Source organism: Heloderma suspectum, chromosome 5 (genome assembly GCF_057233095.1).
Source record: "Heloderma suspectum isolate Gila_16-S chromosome 5, 16-S_ref, whole genome shotgun sequence".
Taxonomy (NCBI): Eukaryota; Metazoa; Chordata; class Lepidosauria; order Squamata; family Helodermatidae; genus Heloderma; species Heloderma suspectum.
The window spans coordinates 206343697-206362116 of record NC_139462.1 but is presented as its reverse complement, the minus strand read 5'-3'; positions in this window follow the sequence as shown (position 1 = coordinate 206362116).

Sequence of the window (18420 nt, the reverse complement as noted above, 5' to 3'; positions counted from 1 at the left end):
GCTTACCTGGCCGATGGCCAAGCAGAAGCATCCCTGCCTCACCCTGCTGCCAAAGCTGCAGACCCCCCAGCCCCCATAGCCAGTAAGGCCAAACCCCAGTATACGCCTGGGCCCCAAGCGCCGTGACCCAGTGGGGAGGGGGCGGCTGCAGCACCAGCCCCAAGGTGGCCACCCATGGAAGCCACAAGATGGCTGCTTGCTTCACTGAGGCAGCTGGGATGTGTGGCGGCCCAGACAGAGGACTGTGGGGTTTTGCAGGACGGGGCTTAGGCTAACCACACTGTGGGCCATGGTCTTTGCATGTGTGGCAGGAGCACACATGTGGTTAGTGGTAGCCATCAAGCACCGTGGTTAGCCTAACCACCCTTCCCCAAGTTACGTCTGAACAGGGCCACTGATTCATGCACTCCTACTCCCAAGTACATCTGCATAGAATTGCGGTCCAAGGCCCAATGTAGATGATTATCAATTGTGTGAACGGCATCTTAAAAAGTAAATTGCAGGTATAGTGTAGGGTGTGGGGGTGGGGATTTAACCCTTTGGCCCCATATGGTCCTGATCCGGATTGCACTTCCTAGTTGCATGGGGGGGGGCACACCTCCCATTCGCTCCAGTGAGAGCTTTTTTCTCAACACAAATAGCAAGCATGCAGGGGGGCAATCAGGGTCTGGCCCACAGTAGTGGGCAAAGAGTTAGAGCTTCCCTACCCCCCCCATGCTAGAGTCCCAATTCAGATTGGTGGGTGCCCCTTACTAAAAAAGAAGCCATTTATGCAATTCCTAAGTGTGTCACATTAGTTTGGCCCAATGTTGCTCCCAGAAGCCTGCTGTGACTTATTTGCAAATTGCTCTGAAGACAGAATCTGCAACTGGATGCCTCGAGCATATTATTTTACTTTTATGGGAGCTGCACTGGTTGTGGGTTGCTTCTGGGCTCAGTTCAATGTGTTGGTTCTTGGCCACGAAGCCCTAAATGGCATAGGATCTGGCCTCCCTCCGTATATACCTCTTGTGTATTCTGTTCAACATCTGAAGTCCTGCTCTGATTGTCCTTGTAGACTGAGTCTGCCACAAGCAGGGCCTTATCAGTGCTGGCACTAACTCTGTGGAATGCCCACCCCAATGAGGCCTGCTTAGTCCCAACACTGCATATCTCCAGCTGACATGTGAAAACCTGGCTTTTCCAGAAGGCTGTTGTGACTGACTGAGGCTGGTTTGAGGGCATTGTTTTATTTTTGCACTGCTTTTTCCTGCTGCGACATTGTAGGCTGGGTTTGGGGGAGGTGTCGGGGGGACTTGGCTGATTCTGCAGTTATTGATTAATTTGTTGTAAATCCGGATGAGATCATTTACAAAGAAATGCAGGATATACATTTTTCAAATAAGTGCATTAATGTAGGGCAGGTTTGCATAATTTAGGCAGCTCCCTTTGAATGGAGGCTAAACTGCTTCACATTGATATCTTCTTGGCTCCAGGGAATCAGGAATTCACCATTTGTTAAGGAACATGCCAGCCACTGAGCACGTTCGTTTTCTTAGGGATCTGTGAAGTGGGTTTTCAACAGAGCAGACCTCTCTGTGCGAATATGATTAACTGATTTCTACATCTGGGTGAAAAGTCTAAATTTCTTTAAAGAACCCATTACATTACTGGTCAATTACACGTTTCTCCTGTTGAACAAGGTAAACAAGTTTTAACATCCCCCCCCCCCCCATGCAGTGATCCAAAAAGATGATCAAAGCTGCCAATTTATTAGTGGTTGAAATATAGGTCTACGGGGAAGTGTGTCGGCCTCGCTCAGATTGATAGCCACGGGGAGTCCCTCCATTGGAGAAACAAGATAACTGTGAAATGAGGCAAGAATGGAAGAGCTCTCCAACCGTGTGTCAGAATTGGCCAAGGAGCAAAGCCCAGGTTTTTTTTTTCTTTGGGTAAGTTTTTCCTAAACGAGCAAATGCCTTCTATAGAAATGTCAAACATTTTCCAAGCTCCGCTCCAGGTAGAGTCCCTTGACTTGTGTATCTGAAAAAGCACTTAAGCGGCAAACCTCAGGAGCAGATGTCAGCGTTTCTGGGATTCGGTTGACGTTATTGAAGGCGTGCAGGTGGCCCTGTTGGCATGGCACAACAAGGGCGATGCCGGGTCCTGGTTTCAAGCTGCAGCATCTCACTGCTCTTTCCCAGAAAACCAAACCAAACCAATTGCAGCAGCTAATAAAGTCCGGCGAGGAGAGAGGAGGCTATGAGTTAAACTGGATCGTTCCAATTCAGTCTTCCCCAAACTGGTGCCTTCTATATGTTCTGGACATCAATTCCCATCAGCCCCAGACAGTGTGGCCATGGGTCAAGAATGCTGGGAGTTGTAGTCCAAAGCATCTGGAAGGTACCAGGTTGGCAAAGCTGTTCTAGTTGAAGAATAGTTGTAAAATCCAGATTCAGACTGGTTATTTATCATGGGGTTGGATCCAGATTTAGTCATGCTTCGAGTGGATCCCCTGAAATCAATTGAATTCAAGTTAGCCATGTGTGTGCGCGCGTGCAAGTGTGTGCATACAATTTCAAATGGGCTTATTCTTTAATACAGGGGTAGGCAATCCTGTGTCTTCCAGATGTTTTGGACTACAGCTTCTATCAACCCCAGCCAGCATGGGACATCATGAGTGATGAAGGGAGTCGAATTCTGGGAGGCTGCCAGGTTGCCTACTGCTGCTTTGAGACAAGGTCAAATTTGTAAGCTATATCAACATTACACACTTGTGTTATTTTTATGCCACCTTAACGGTCCTGGCTTCTCCCAAAGAATCTTAGGAAATGTAGCTGGTGAAGTACCGAGCAGCCTCTCACCTTTGGGGGAGAACCTGCCAGTGACAGTCGGTATCGCAGGGCCAGATGGCCTAAAGGTCTGGCTCCTAGGCATATAGGGGACGGCCTTAGACAAAGTCAGACCAATGGTTTGTCTAGCCCAGTACTGCCTATGTTCTCCAGGGTCTCGGGCAGAGGGGCTCCTCACATCACCCGCCACCTGATTCTCTTAACTGGACATGCCAGGGACTGAGCCATGTGCTGGACTGGGGTGATTAAGTCTCATGTCAACATGTATTCAGGGACCCAATAGCAAAGAAAGAACAATGGCTATATTATATTGCATTGCATTGTATTAATTATACTATACTGTATTGTATTGTATTAATTATACTATACTATACTGTATTATATTATAATTATATAATCATGCCCCTCTTTAATGAGCTTCCGTCGTGCATTAAAAACGTGGTTGTTCAGGCAGGCATTTGGGGTGGGTTAGGGTATTTAAAAAAAAAAAAATTATGGTAGAATTTTATTGTTTTAAATTGTTTTATGGTGTGTTGTACATCGCCCAGAGTGGCTGGGTGACCAGCCAGATGGGCGATTAATAAATTTAATAAATAAACAAATAAATATTATATTATATTATAAAGAACATACATAAGAAGAGCCCTGCTGGATCAGACCAAGGGTCCATCCAGTCCAGCATTCTGTTCACCCAGCGGCCAACCAGCTGTCGACCGGGAGCCCACAAGCAGGGCATGAGCGCAACAGCACCCTCCCACCCATGTTCCCCAGCCACTGGTGGACTGGCTCTGATACTGGAGGTTAAATTATTGTTTTAGGGCACAGTTGTAAGCTCCTGGGAAGAGCTGCTGTGAGGCAGTTGGATCTGCAAGTGTAGAGGGGAGCCTGAGGGTGCAGAGGGAGGCCTCCTTGTTGTGGCAGCAGAGACCTCCACCGCCTCCCTTCCAAAATGGTGGCCATCATTGTGGAAGCGAATCCCATGGTTTAACTATGCGCTGTGTGAAGAAGTCCTTCCTTTCATCGGTCCTGATGAAAGGACAGCCAGCTTCAAGGGATGATCCAGTCAGCTTCAAGGGATGATCCCGGGTTTTAGTATTCTGAGAGAGGGAGAAAAATGTCTCCCTATCCACTTTCTCCATACTGTGCATCATTTTGTATATCTCTATCGTGTCTCCCTCTACTGTCCTTTTTTCAAAGCGTCACAATCCCAGACGTTGTAACCTTTCCTTGTAGGGGAGTTGTACCGGCCCCTTGATCATTTTAGTTGCCCCTTTCTGCACTTTTTCTAGCTCTACATTATCCTTGTTTAGGTGCAGTGACCAGAACGTCACCTCTCCTCTCAAGCCCATTCAAAATAATAGCTCTCCACCAGGAGACAAAACCTGATGGCAGGGGAGTGTTCACTGATGCTTTGCCTAGCTGAGCTGACAGCCCAGTTTTGCATTTCTGCACTGAAGCTATGGCTCATCATGAGATCTGGCATAAGAGCCTTTGATTGGCACAAGGGGCCAACACTGACTGGCACTGCGACCGACCTGTCCCCATCATGGCAGCTGCTTCTTAGGCAGCAATACTTGTGAATTGCCAAAAAAGAGGACATGCATCACCAGAAAGGAGGACAAAAGAGGGCTCCTATTTGCATAAAATTTGCATGTGCTGATTTATTTGCATAGCTGCAAACTTAGGAATAATTATCATAATGCAAATAGAAGTGCAGTACGTCTCATCCTAGTGTGGAAGACTGTGACCAGGTGTGTGCCTTGTTCAGTCTGCTGTCCAGATGCTGTTGATGGGTCCTTTCAAGGCCCGGCCCTTCCTTCTGATGGTTCCTTATCTTTAAACCGGGCTTGGACTGGACAGCCCTCCAAATAGAGCCCATTTTCAAAATAGAGGACAGTCCTCTGGCAGCCCTTTAAACAGAGGACTCCCCTCTGTAAAAGAGGACACCTGGCGAATATATATATGCTTTGGGAAATGCTGCTTTCTGCTCAACCCCTATGCAGCACAGCTGTTCCACATCCAGAATCTCTTGCCACAGCTGAAGGTGATGACAACGACAACAAGAATGAATATCCATTTCTTTTCCTAACTCATCCCCAAATAAAAGCCGGGAGTATAAAATGCACAAAAAAGTTCCCATCCTCACCAAGTAAAATAAAGAAAGACGGTTAGATAAACACACAAGCACAGCTGCCCATCCCTGGCACTAGCGAATATAGGGCACTTGGGCTTTTATGGACAGCTTTCTGGGGAGGCGGGAGGACCGTGGTTGGTTTCAGGGGGAGCTGTGAGCTGGATGTTCAACAGAATCCAGCTTGCAGGAAGTCAAAACCAGAGAAGGCTTTTGTGCATTATGCAGATGCTCTTCATTCAAACCTGATCAGAGTCATACGAGAAAGGAAAAGAAAGACTACACTTACATGCCAACCTAGGGTGGCCATATGCCCTCGTTTACAGAGAACTATTTTTTCTCTATTTGAAAAAACTTATCTATTTGAAGTGCTCCCAGAGAACTGTCCTCTATTTTGAAGACATCCTATGTTTGAAGGATTGTCCAGTCCAATTCCAATAGAAAGATAAAGAAACCACCTGAAGGAAGAGCCGGGCCTTGAAGTTGCCCGTCGACAGCAGACTGAGCAAGGCACACAGGTCACCGGGTCACAGTCTTTCCCGCTATGGTGAGGTGTTCTGTATTTCTATTCAAATTATAATACCTGTGTCTAAATTTGCATCTACACATATAAATTAGCACATGCATAGAGCCAGTGTGGTGTAGTGGTTAGAGTGCTGGACTGGGACTTGGGAGATCTGGGTTCTAGTCCCCATTCGGGCCATGAAGCTCACTGGGTGACTTTGTGCCAGTCATTGACTCTTGGCCCACAGGGTTATGAGGATAAAATGGAAAGGAGGGTGACTATGTAAGCAGCCGTGGGTTCCTTACAAGAGGGGAAAAGGCGGGATACAAATGTAATAATAAATTATGCAAATCACGTCCTCATTGGTCCTCTTTTTTGGTGAAGCATGTCCTCTTTTCTGATGATTCATGAATGGCCACCATAGGTCCGATGAGAGATGAGATTCTATCCATCTGCAGGAATAATCCCTCCCTACCAAGTTCTCCTATTAGAAATCTTTATTCTTCCCTTTCTCAGCTGTCATATTTGTTTTCCATTTGGGGGGTCAAAAGATGGCCCATGAAGATAAATCCGGGAGCCCGGCCAGCCATCTCGCTTCTGCCAGCAAATAATTTGCTACGTAGTGCTGACAGAGCTGTGGCTGGCAGCTGCTTGTGGACATCGGAGGTATGAGAATTAGACCTCTGGAGACAAACCTGAGAGTGGCACCCATAAATCCTGGGAGCAACTTAGTGAGGCACAAAGAAAAACAAAGTCCCAGCGCTGCTGTCCAGTTTGGTTTTGAATCTTCCAAGGCTGTGTTCTGTGACTGTAAGTGCCCCGGGACTTCCGCAAATGCAGCAGGAGACATTCTCCAACCATCTCTTCAAGCTCATTCTTTATGCAATTTACCCGAGCGATTAAGTTGAGACTCGCCAGGGAGAGTCACATCAAACCTATACTAAAGGCTTCAGTCTGGTTCCAGAGTTTATTCTGTGGATCCAATACGGGTCTTTTCACGAGAGGCTTGCAAACTTGTGTTTTGGAACAAGAAGGGAAGCATGTTAAACATTCCGGCAGAGGCGCTTGCAAAAGCGCCCCTACTATTGCGCTTATTAGCTGTCTTGGGTGCCATTTTTGGTGGAAAGGCTGGATATAAATTTAATGGGTAACAGCCAGGACTTGCCTTCCGCGAGAAGAAGGGCTTGACTTGCGTAATGTCCAGTGGAGGCTGGTGGCTCCAGCGCCAGTGGGTTGGTGAATCCGCTCCAGGTTTCAGTCAGAACCAGTCAGAACTCTAAAGGCGCTATCCAAGGTGCACCTTGGATAGCTCCTTTAGAGTTCTGACTGGTTCTGACTGAAACCTGGAGCGGATTCATCGCCCCACTGGCGTCGGAGCCACCAGCCTCCATTGGTAATGCCCCTCTGCCCAGTTTTGGGGGATCCGCCCTACACCACAGCTCACCCCATTCAGCAGGGTCTTTTGACTCTCTATGTAGCATTTTCAGGGGGCTGCCATGGGAAGGAGAGGCTGGGGAAGTCAGCACAGCTGAAATATGAAGCCGAAGCACTAAATAAATGAATAAATAAAATGCTCCTGAGCTGGATGGTGGTGAGGAGGTCCCAGCTCGACTCGGTCCTGCCAGCGCTGCCACTTTCTTTCCCCTCCCCTGCTGGGAGGACCCAGTGACTCGCTTTGGGGCATGGGAAGGAGGCAGGTGCAGCTGGAGGTGGGGCACTCCCAAGGCTGAATCCCGCTTGGGGCAAGCAAGGAGATGAGCCCACATCTCTGGATTTCTGACCGCGGAGTTTGCAATGAGAGATGATCCATAGCAGAGTGCCGTGAACTACTGTTCAGGTCAAAACGTAAGAGGACTGCAACCAGGGACAGACAGCAAGAGAACAGGAAGATGCTTTGATGGTCAAACCCAAAAACATCTGCAGGAAACTCAGGAGTGGACGCAAAGTATGCTGATCAGGTGCAAGTTGGAAAATGTGCTTTTAATTTCTGCACTCCCGAGTGGAAGGAGGCTATGGGAGCAGCAGAGAGAAGTCTCTCCCGCCCCCCACCCCCCCGGCATGTGTATCATGAGTGATTCCATGCCAGGCCAAGCCCATCTGCAAATCTCATATGCAGAAGCAGCCATGATGGTCAACCAGTCCCCAGTTCAGTAGAGTTTTGTCTAGCAACATCTGCAGGGGAGGTATGATGCAAGCCGTTCTGCATTTTTATTTTAATCTTTGTCTTGACCAAGAGTACAGCCAGCTTTTCGGAATGTCAGTTGTGCTGAAGCCAAAGGTGAAGGCGTCAGCGTGCCAGGCCTGGCCGTCTTTTGTGCTTTCTACATGCGTACTCTATAGAGTTTGCATCTATTCAGTTCTTCTGTTTGGCAAACTCCTCTCCTGGACACATCTTGCTATCAGTTCACACTGAGAGAAACAGCCTGTCTTCCTTCTTCACAATGATTCTTCTTTAAAACTTCCTTCAAGGCTGAGACTCATGGTGCTTCCAGAGGAGCCTTTTATTTTGCAACTGCAGTGCCACATTCATGGAATTTTACCTGGAGGTGGGAGGTGGCAGACATCATCTTCCATTTGTAGCCCTCCCATGTTTTCACATGGGAGGAGGACCAGGAATTTGGCAAGAGTGTCCTTCCTCAACTTTGCGCCCTCCAGCCATGTTGGACTACAACTCCCATCAACCCGTCAGCATGCTGGCTGGGGTTAATGGGAGTTGCAGTCCAACACAGGTTAGGGGAGGCTGGGCAAAGGTCTGATGGCTGTTGTTATATCTGGTGTCAGATATGGATAGAAATCTCTCCTGGGACATCTTAAGACTCAAAAAATAAATATATGTAGACATCCCCTCTATGACAGCTGTGAGCCAGAGCTCTGGAGCTGATGCATTCCAGATGAGAACTGCTGTTGATTCATTGACGGCACATGCCAACTGCTTGCATTTCGGGGGAGTCTTCAGAGCGGAGCGATTGACATGTACATGTCGACGCGAGCCACCTCCACGCATCCACCCCGCTGTTTTCTTCCTCTCTTTCTTCACTCTCCTCTAGCGTTCTTGAGGCACCTCTTCAGGGAGTTCTTGCTTCCCTTCTGAGTCATAACCTGCAATCCTAAATATGTTTTCTTGGAAGTACATCTTAACTGCTTTCACCTCATCATTTCCAAGTAAGCCTGCTTAGGATTGCATTGGTGTATCATCAAGGCAGTCCGTTTGTTTGTTTATGCCAAGTTTCCCTTTGGAATTTCAGGTCTGCTCTTTCATGTGCAACCGATTGGGTCAAAGGGCTGCAGATGCTATGAGTCTTTTTCTCTTTCACATGTCACCTTGAGCGCTTTGGCACCAAGTCAAGGGCGACAAGGAAAACTGCCCATACCTCGCCAGGAGTGCCTGCCTTATCCTTTCCGAACTTGAAGATTTTTTCCTCCATGGGCCTCTCTTGTGCCTTGAACGACAGACTGAAATTCAACAGGAAGTGTTTCATTGGTTGAATTTCTGATTATTTTGCCACTGTAGAAGGCATGGGAACCTTGACAGGGGAAAAAAAACCCATAGGAATACAGGGGAAGTTGCTTTATACTGTGTGGACCACTGGCCCATCTATCTAGTTCAGTATTACGTACAACACAGATTGGCAGCCATTCTCCCAGGTCTCAGACTGAACCCTTTTCTAGCCTGGAGATGCTGGGGATCGAACCTGAGACCTTCTGCATGCAAAGTCTGTGCTCTACCACTGAAGTACTGTAAAAAGAAACTGTTGCAAACATAGATGTGGTTAAACGCGTCTCATTAAACCCCTTTCTCTCACTGCTGTCAAGGAATATGGAACACAAAGGAAATTTATCAGAGGAAATGTTACCTCTCTGTGCTTGCCAGGCCCAACTAGGTGTCTCTCTGCACAGGAACGGTTGAGTCAGCTCTTCAGACTGGTGCCCTGCCGGGCCTCTGAGAAGGGAAATACCTAACCCCTCCACCCAGTTCCTGTCCAATTGTGTCATGCTGTGTCATGAGGAGAAAGGGAAATTCTGAGTGAGGTCCCTGGCGCTGGCTCTGGGCTCTCGAGTTACCCTTGACCAAGTCAGTGAACTCCTCTGCATGGCTCAGTTTACTCACTTGTAAGCTGTGCAATGATAACGCTTTCCTGCAATATGGAGAGGAGTGAAAGTCTCTGATCCCAGGCATATAATTTCACACAGTCCATCGATTAGCCCTACTAGAGAGTAAAGCCTGAGGGCTGATCAACATCACCCGATAAAACCATTACTGCTTCCATCCTGCCAACAAGAAAGCTGCTGCTATTGCATGTTTCAATCCATTTCCAAATACTGTTTCAGGTTGTTAATTGCATGTTAATGAGGCTGGCTAAGCCGGGACATTCCCAGTCTGAATCTCAATCAGCCATGAATTCCCTAGATGGGCCTGAGGCAAGCCACTCTAAACCTCAGCTTGCCATCTGCAGTATGAGGACAATAACGCAGGGTTGTTGTAAGGTTTGCTGAACTAGTGTACATGAAATGCTTTAAACGGTCAAAAGCACTGTATCAATACTAAGCATTGTTAATACTGTCAGAATAGTCATGCAGACTAACTACCTCAAAGTGCCTGTGGGACCTTAAAAGACTAACAGATGTACTGTGGAGTAAGCTTTCATGGGGCAGATGCCTGAAATGGTCACCTAAGTGAGTAGTTAAGGTTTGAGCAGGCCCTCTCACTGGGCATTACAAATGCAGGAATAAAACCTAGAGTAATGTTCATAAATGCTGCGATATTTGTTGAAAAGGAGGACAGAGATGGACTCCTTTTGGAAACATGTTGGCTGGCTGTGGCCAGCAGGGCTTCGTGAGAGACGTCCTCCAAGAAGGAGATTGGGGGACTGAATTATTGATGCACATCAATATTCTGAGTAATAGACTCCCCTCCCCTGCACTCCGGTTTCACAAGCGCTGTGGGATGTATTTTGCCCAGGTTGAGACCTAGAGTGTTATCAAGGCTTCAGTCTGGGATGTTACATTTTCAGGTTTTTAAAGCTACATTTGAAACACCGCTCTTTTGTCCTTTTGAAGGGGCAACCACTAAAATAATTCATTGAACCTTCACTCACACAAAACTATGCCCGTCCCTTAGTGGGATACCTTCTGGGCAAATGGGATTTGGCAGAGAGGGATGCAGCATGACCACACTGACAGCTGAGCATATTATTCTACAACACTGTAAAGCAGATAAGGGCACAGTCCTATGCGTGTTTAGACAGGAAAAAAGTTCTACAATTCCCAGCATTCCCCAGTCAGCATAGCTGGCTGGGGAATGCTGAGAGTTGTAGGACTTTTTTCTGTCTCAACACGCATAGGATTGCACTCTAAATCTCCAAATATACACAACTGGATTTAAGATCTATTGGCCTTAGGGAATGCTGGGAGTTGAGGGTCTTTTTCCTGTCTGAACAAGCATAGTATAGAGTACAATAGGATTGTACTCTAGATCCCCAAATATACACAATTGGATTCAAGATCTAGTGACCTTAGCCTCCCATGAAAAGGGAGAACAATTAAAAGAAAATAAATTCAAATTAATATGGGGAAATTTTCTTGAATTATATGCAGCGGGCTGTGATCCACCACAACACCAGCACAGGCCCGCAAAGAGACGTGTGTGACCCCAAACCCTTTTGTTTTGTTTTTCTTCCTGAGTAACTATTTGTTAATCCAATTTTTGCTTAATGATTTTACTTATATACACAAAAACTATACCCGTTAAATGCAGGGCAATATGAAACCTGAACGGGAGGGCATGGGGAGACGGGGAACACGGTGGGTTTACTGTTTGTAGTGTACTGAAAAATGCAAATATCTAAGAAACTGTGTAAGGCCAATAACAAAACCAAGCCCACCCCGCTGCCCCAACACGAGCAAAGCGTCAGCCAGCTTGCTCGCATTGTGCTGTTGGCAATTGCCTCCTCGCAGGCACTTGGAAGGTTGCTACAAGCAGGACGTGAAAAAACAAACTCCAGTGCCGCTGGTGAGCGGCGCCGCCCGCTGCAAGCAGGATGAAGTCACCATACCAAAGTCGCCAGCACGTTCACAACTGCTGGAGCTACTGAGCCCTGCCTTGCTCGCTGCCGCTCAATCCCACGTTCCCTACAACATCTGGAGGTGGCCATGCAATCTATTTAGCCTTGGAATACGGCCACTCGTGTGGCAAAGAGCTCCGGCTTCGGGCAATGTTACACGACGGTTTTGCGACACATTCCCTCTCCCCCAAATGACAAGCAAAAGAAGCCCTGCGGGGGTCTTGAGCTGCAGACCTCCTTATGGAAGGAGGAAAGCGCCATCTCTTATTGCCTGGTCAAAGCTCAGTCCTCCTTACCCCATTTACAAACAGCCACATCAGTGATCCACTTCAACACATCACAAGGTGATTTTTATCTCATCACTTAGGGTGCAATCCCCCCATGCTGGCTGGGGCATGCTGGGAATTGTAGGACTTTTTCTGTCTAAACCTGTATAGAGTTGTGCCCTTAATGGTGAAATCCATGTAGAGTGGGGCCATTAGGCTCCAGGGGGTTGATCCAGACTTAGTCATGCTTCAAACAGACCCATTGAAATCAATGGGCCTTGTGTTAGTCATGATTTACTTGTCATAAGAATATCAGAAGAGCCCTGCTGGATCAGACCAAGGGTCCATCTAGTCCAGCATTCTGCTCACACAGTGGCCAACCAGCTGTCGACTGGGAGCCCACAAGCAGGGCATGAGTGCAACAGCAGCCTCCCACCCATGTTCCCCAGCAACTGGTGTACATAGGCTCACTGCCTCTGGTACTGGAGGTGGCACATAGCCATCAAGACTAGTGGCCACTGATGGCCTTCTCCTCCAGGAATTTGTCTAACTCCCTTTTGAGGCCATTCAAATTCGTGGCCATCACTACATCTTGTGGTAGTGAATTCCATAGTTTAATTATGTGCTGTGTGAAGAAGTGCTTCCCTTTATCTGTCCTGAATCTCTCAGCAACCAGCTTCATGGGATGATCCCAGGTTCTAATACCATGAAAAAGGGAGAAAAATGTCTCCCTATTCACATTCTCCACACCATGCATAATTTTGCACACCTCTGTCATATCTCCCCTTATTTGCCTTTTTTCCAAGCTAAACAATCCCAGCTGTTGTAACCTTCCCTCATAGGGAGTTGCTCCAGCCCCTTGTCCCACTGATTTTGATGACTAAGTTTGGATCCAATCCCAGGTTTTGTTTAAATGCTCATTGGACTCTCATTGACCTGTGACCCACAGGTGGATTTATGCTGTGGGCATAAATGTGGGCAACTCATGTGGGCAACTCATCCGCCCTTTGGGGCCCAGGCACATGTTACGTGGCAGACGTGACTGTTGTGTGCACATGGTTTTTGCAGCGATTGGTAAACATCAGTGTGTGATGAGGGGGTGAAGATATGACTCTCCAAATGCGCAGCAGGGACTTCAGGGTTGGGGATCCCCAATCAACACTTATCTCCAGGGTGTGCACATATGATGTCAGTGGGGGCTGGCAGCTTCGATGTCAGTGGGAATCCCAGGCTCTGCACCTTGGATAGCTCCTTTAGGGTTCTGACTGGTTCTGATTCACTGCCCCACTGACAGCGGAGCCACCAGCCTGTACTGCACGATGTGCCCCTTAGAAATACGTGAGCAACCTTGAGCTCACCCCACAAAGGAATCAAGACCATCAAGTCTTCCATTTGAGGCCCTCAAAATCCTCAAGAGGTTCCGAGCATTCACAAGAACGCCTGAAAGGCCCAGTTGCCTCTGCTACCCCCTAATCCCTGATCCCAAGGGGAGAAAACACACCTGGGGAGCGGGCAGGAGAGGGTAGCAGGCAGCAGCTCCACTGAAGATGGGAGAGGCACAGCGATGCTGGCGGGGTCTTTTTCTGCTGAGGAGGATGGCGCCCCCCTCCTCAAACGTTCGTGTCTGTTGCCCTTCACACTTCAGGGCATTTCAACCTTGTGAATGGCAGCACAGTGCGGAAATGGCTCTGATGACAGAAACGGTGAAATGGCCCTAGAAAGAGTTTTATGCAGAAGACATAAATGTTGGCATAAATCTTAGCAGAAGACCATCGAGACACATCACTTCGTGGTGGGTCAACATAGCTGTGCGGCAGGCGGAATTCCTCGAATGTTGGTCTAAAGACCCAGTAGTCTGGCAGTTAGTGGATCAGAAAAGTAGGCGCCGCTGCCAGGTTTGAGAGGGGCCTGGCAAAGTGTCCTCTGACAGACCCACAAGCGCCACCCTGGCGGTGCTGCCCCATGCTTACTGGAGGGCGGATTGGGTCAGGCAGTGACCGCCAGAGGTGGCAGTTGGGACGGGTGATGGTGCATCTCCAGCAGCCTGGTAGCCCCTCACCATGGCGCTATGAAGAGAGATGCTGGGCAAGGCAGCTGCTGACGACACCGCCTTCATGATCTTCAGTGCCCCTAGGTCCTGCTCCCAACATACAGGATGGCACCACTGGGCCTTTTGTTTTTTAAGAGGCCAGCGTCAGCTGCATTGGGCCCTCCAGGATCCGCAGGCCCCAGCACTTGCCCCACCATGCCAGGTGCTGACGCCAGGCCTTCTTAGAGCACTCCAACGGGGATGCAGCCTTCTCGAGGACGGAGGGCTTCACATGAGTAGCAAAACCATGCAAGAGGTGGGGCGGTGCAGACAAGCAGGCAACTTGGTCGTTAAGACCGGTTCACGTGGCCATTTTAAAGGCGCTTTCTTCGGCTCGGTTTCCAGGCACGGAAGGAGCCTTGTGAAAGGCTGCCCCGGCCGGTGCGAGGCCGAGCTACGGCGCCTCGCGAAATTGCCCAACTAGCCGTTGGGGGGAAGTTGTGGCTTATGATTTCGCCACGAGGGGTCCCCCTCCCAACGAAACAGCGGGAGCTGCCTTCTGCGAGGCTAGAGCAGGGATCCCCTTCGCTCGGTGCTGCGCTGACCGGGCCGGCAAACCAGTTTCGGGTCTTTCCTCGGCCCTTCCTGGAGATGCCGGGGATTGAACCCAGGACCTGCTGCACCCAGAGCAGGGGCTCCACTGCCCTGAGCTGCGGCCCTCGCTTTAAGGGGAGCAAGTCACGTCCCGGTTATTGTACTTCACTGTGTGACCGGGTTCACACTGTTGGTGCCTCCGCCCGTGTGCTTCCCGTGGGCAGGTGTGTGTGTGTGTGCTTGGGGGGGTCCGCGGGCTCACGAAACAGCAAGGAGGAGCCAGGGGCCTCTGCGTGTGGGCTCGGCATCGCGCGCAATCGAAACAGCTCAAAAGGACACACGCACCCCGCAGCTGCACAAAATAGCTGCGGCTGCAGGACACACACGCCCCTTTGCAGTCCAGCACATCTGGAGGGCGCCAGGTTGGAGAAGTCTGCCAGGAGCAATCCCACGGGGGCAGCCAGCGCTCGGAGCAGAGGCGCCCCCCGCCACGCTCCCCTCGCGGTGTTGCAACTGCTCCTGCTGCGTGGCGCTCCGCGTGCGGCGAACTGTGCGCTCGCAGCGCAGCCGTCGCTTGCACAACCTTTCCTAACAGGGAAACTGGGCCGATCGCGTGAGACCAGCCTCCGCCTCCCGCTTGCCGGGGTGTCTCGGCAGCGGGCTCGAGCGCTCCTCCGGGAGGGAGCGCGGCCGTCCGCGCTCGCCAGGCCAGGCCAGGCCAGGGCTGCTTCATTAGCCGGAGGCGCCACCTGCCGGCATCTCGGAGCGTTTCAGGCGCGGCCGTCGTGCGCCCGGCTGTTGGTTCTCTTTCCTGGGCAACGGAGGCCTGAGCGGCGGCAGCCGGTGGCCAGTCGGGCTGGTGGGGCGAGGGCGGGTCAGCAGGGGAGGAGCTGAGGGGCCACCGGAGGCGGAGCCCCGCCGCGAGCACACGCGGCCCTAGACACCCCCAACAGCTCCATTGCAGGGGCAGCAACGCCGCCCCCCGCCCGCCCCGTGTTGTTCAGTCGCTCAGTCGTGTCCGACTCTTCGTGACCCCGGGGACCACAGCACGCCAGGCCTCCCTGTCCTCCGCTCTCTCCCGGAGCGTGCTCAAGTCCATAGTCATTGCATCGGTGATGCTATCTAGCCGTCTCATCCTCTGCCCCCGCCCCGCCCCATGCAAGGAAGAAAAGAAAGCACATCGTTTACATGCAGTTCGTAGTTGTCCCAGCCAGCTCCTCTCTTGCAGCCAAGACGGAAGAAAAATAACGGAGAACGACAAGGGCGCGCTTTCTCTCGCTCACAGAGTCGCCCATACAAACTTAATCCGGTGAATTCAGGAACGTGATTCTCTGGTGACTCTGCAGAAGCGACCGATCCCGTGCTGGGGCAACCAAGGAAAGGGAAGCCAAATGGCTGAGGACAACAGAAAGAGACGTAGCCGGTCCCCAGCCAGCCCCACTGGTGTTTGCCCGCTGCCCGGCCCATCCACGTCTCGTTCTGCTTCTCCGCGGTCCGTGGAGCCTCATCGCTGTCCGTCCAACCCCCCCGCCGCTACCTTCAGCTCCATCCTGATTGGCTGGGCTCCTGGGCAACAGGGGCTTCCTCCCATTTTTTTCCTGGCATCCTCTGTCTCAGGGGGAGCGCCCAGCACAGCCGCCCTCAAAGCCAGGCCTCGGCGCCTTGTTTCCCGCCTGGGGAGGAAGTAACTGGCGCTTGCATGCGACAAGGACAGAAGCTGGTAGTGGGTTAGGGAAGCTGGTGGCCGCCCAGCAATAACACAGCAAGCGAGTGGTGCTGGGGGAAAGGGGATGCACACACCATGGGGTTAATCCATTCCTCCCCCCCCCATGGCGGCAGGTGAGGCAGTGACCCCCCCCCAACTGCGATTCCCACCATTTCTGGGTCTGAGGCCTCTTCTTTAGGTGTTCTTTCTTTAATCTATACCTACCTGGCTGTCCAAGGACCTCCTGTCTCACTATGAACCTGCCTGAGTATTGAGATTTGCAGGAAAGGCCCTTTTGAGGATGCCGTTACCCGCAGAGGCCCGTTTCTCAGGTGTGTGTGAAAGGGCTTTCTCCTGCGTTGTCCCCACAGCACAGAATGTGTGCCTTCAAAAACATCGTTGTGGCTAGAGGGGGGTAGCTAGAGAAGAGAGGGTGGCAGGGAGGAGGGCTGGGAGGAGGAGGAGGCAGGCAGTCCCCCTGCTGCACTTGTCATCATCCAGGGGAAGGGAGGAGGTGGGCACGTCTCGCCACTGAGCAGGCACGCAGGTCACCTGTGTGCCTGCTCAGTTTGCGGTCCAGCTGCTACCTGTCAGTGGGCAGCTCCAAGGCCCCTGCTGCTCTCCCTTCTTAGAGTTCTTGATCTTTCAACTGGACTTGGACTGGGCAGCCCTTCAAATAGAGGGCGGCTTCAAAGAGACGACTGTCCTGAAAAGTAGAGAGAGCATCTGGGGGATTTTGCGGGGCTGCGCTCCGGCTCCGTAGCACTGGTGATACATACGGTAATTAATGGCAGCTGTCATTGCCATATTGCTGGGAGAAATACAACCGCAAATGGTGTATTGGACCATGAGTTTAACCTAATTGCAGCCGTTTACGGCTCTATTTAGGTGAAAAACAGCACTTTACAGCCGCAAGTGACGTCCACTATGCCATTTGCGGCTCTGTTTCTCCCAGCAATATGGCAGTGGCAGCTGCCATTACTGTATCACAAACACTATGGAGCCGGAGTGCCATTCTGTGGAGAATCCTCTGGGCTCGGAGGTGAGTGGTGCCATATCTTAAAAATATACAATAAAATATTTTAAAGAATATATTACAATATAATATATTTTAGAAGGAAAGAAACAGAATACAGAAATGCATGGCACATAAATGAATAACTGACTTGTGCTTCTGGATCCCACCGTGGAGCCAGCAGTGTGTGTCATGGTGAGCCTGGTACAAATCCGTGTTCAGCTGTGAAGTTCACTGGGTGCCCATGGGCCAGTTGGCATCGCTCAGCCTAATCAGGGTTGTTGTGTGGGTAACTGTGTGTTGGCCAGAGCTCTTTGGAGGGAGGACCGGATTAAAACACAACCAACGATGCATCTTTGTATATGGGAAATTTGCATTAGCCCCTCTTGGCTGAAACCCCAGAGGCACGGAGGCAGAACAGGGTGCACATTGCTTTTTTTGAATGTCGGAAGCAGCCTGCAGTATCCGCTGGGTCGGAGAGGCCAAGGTATCCCCAGGCTAGCTGTCCCCAATCTGACACCCTCCAGAGGTGTTGGACTGCAGCTGCCATCATCCCCAGCCAAAGTGATGTGCGTTGTAGATGACAACATCTGGAGGGTGCTGGCTGCACTAAGATACAGAGGCCTCAGGAACGCTGGATGTGCAGTGCGTCAACAAAGTCTGCCACAGGCCTGTCTTCCCTTTCCCCTCCCACTTCCCCTAAAATCCCTGTCCAAAGTATATTTATTATTTATAAATCACCTCAGGCGTTCTGTACCGTAATTATACTAGAAGGAAACTGATCCCACCTGCAGGCTTTCAATCTAAAAAGGACGCCACCGGGAGGAAAGGGGAAAGGCACGGACACAACAGGAAAAGGAAGCGCGGCAATACCTTAGTTCAGCATAAAAAATTAATCAACGGGATTGGGCCGGGAGAGGAAGTGCAGGGTGTTCACCTGGCTTCTCTTCGCCCCCGGTCACCTTTCAAGTCCTATGTACTGGAGAGGGACAGAAGCCTCACATCATCTGTTTGGATTACACCCCAGGGAGAGTGAGCTTGTACTCATTTTAAGGCAAGAACTAAACATTTTTAGGCAGCAACCTGGACCTGGGAACTGCCCTGGATGTGGTCTGAAGGCACATGATACCACCACCTTGCTGAAGCTAAGCAGGTCTGGCTTTGGCCTGTCCTTGGAGGGGAGACCACTTGGGAACCCCTCGTATGCCTCCTGGAGTTCCATGATGGAAGAAAGGCAGAATAGATACATATGCTAAAGCAGGGAACAGTTGTTGGAATGCAA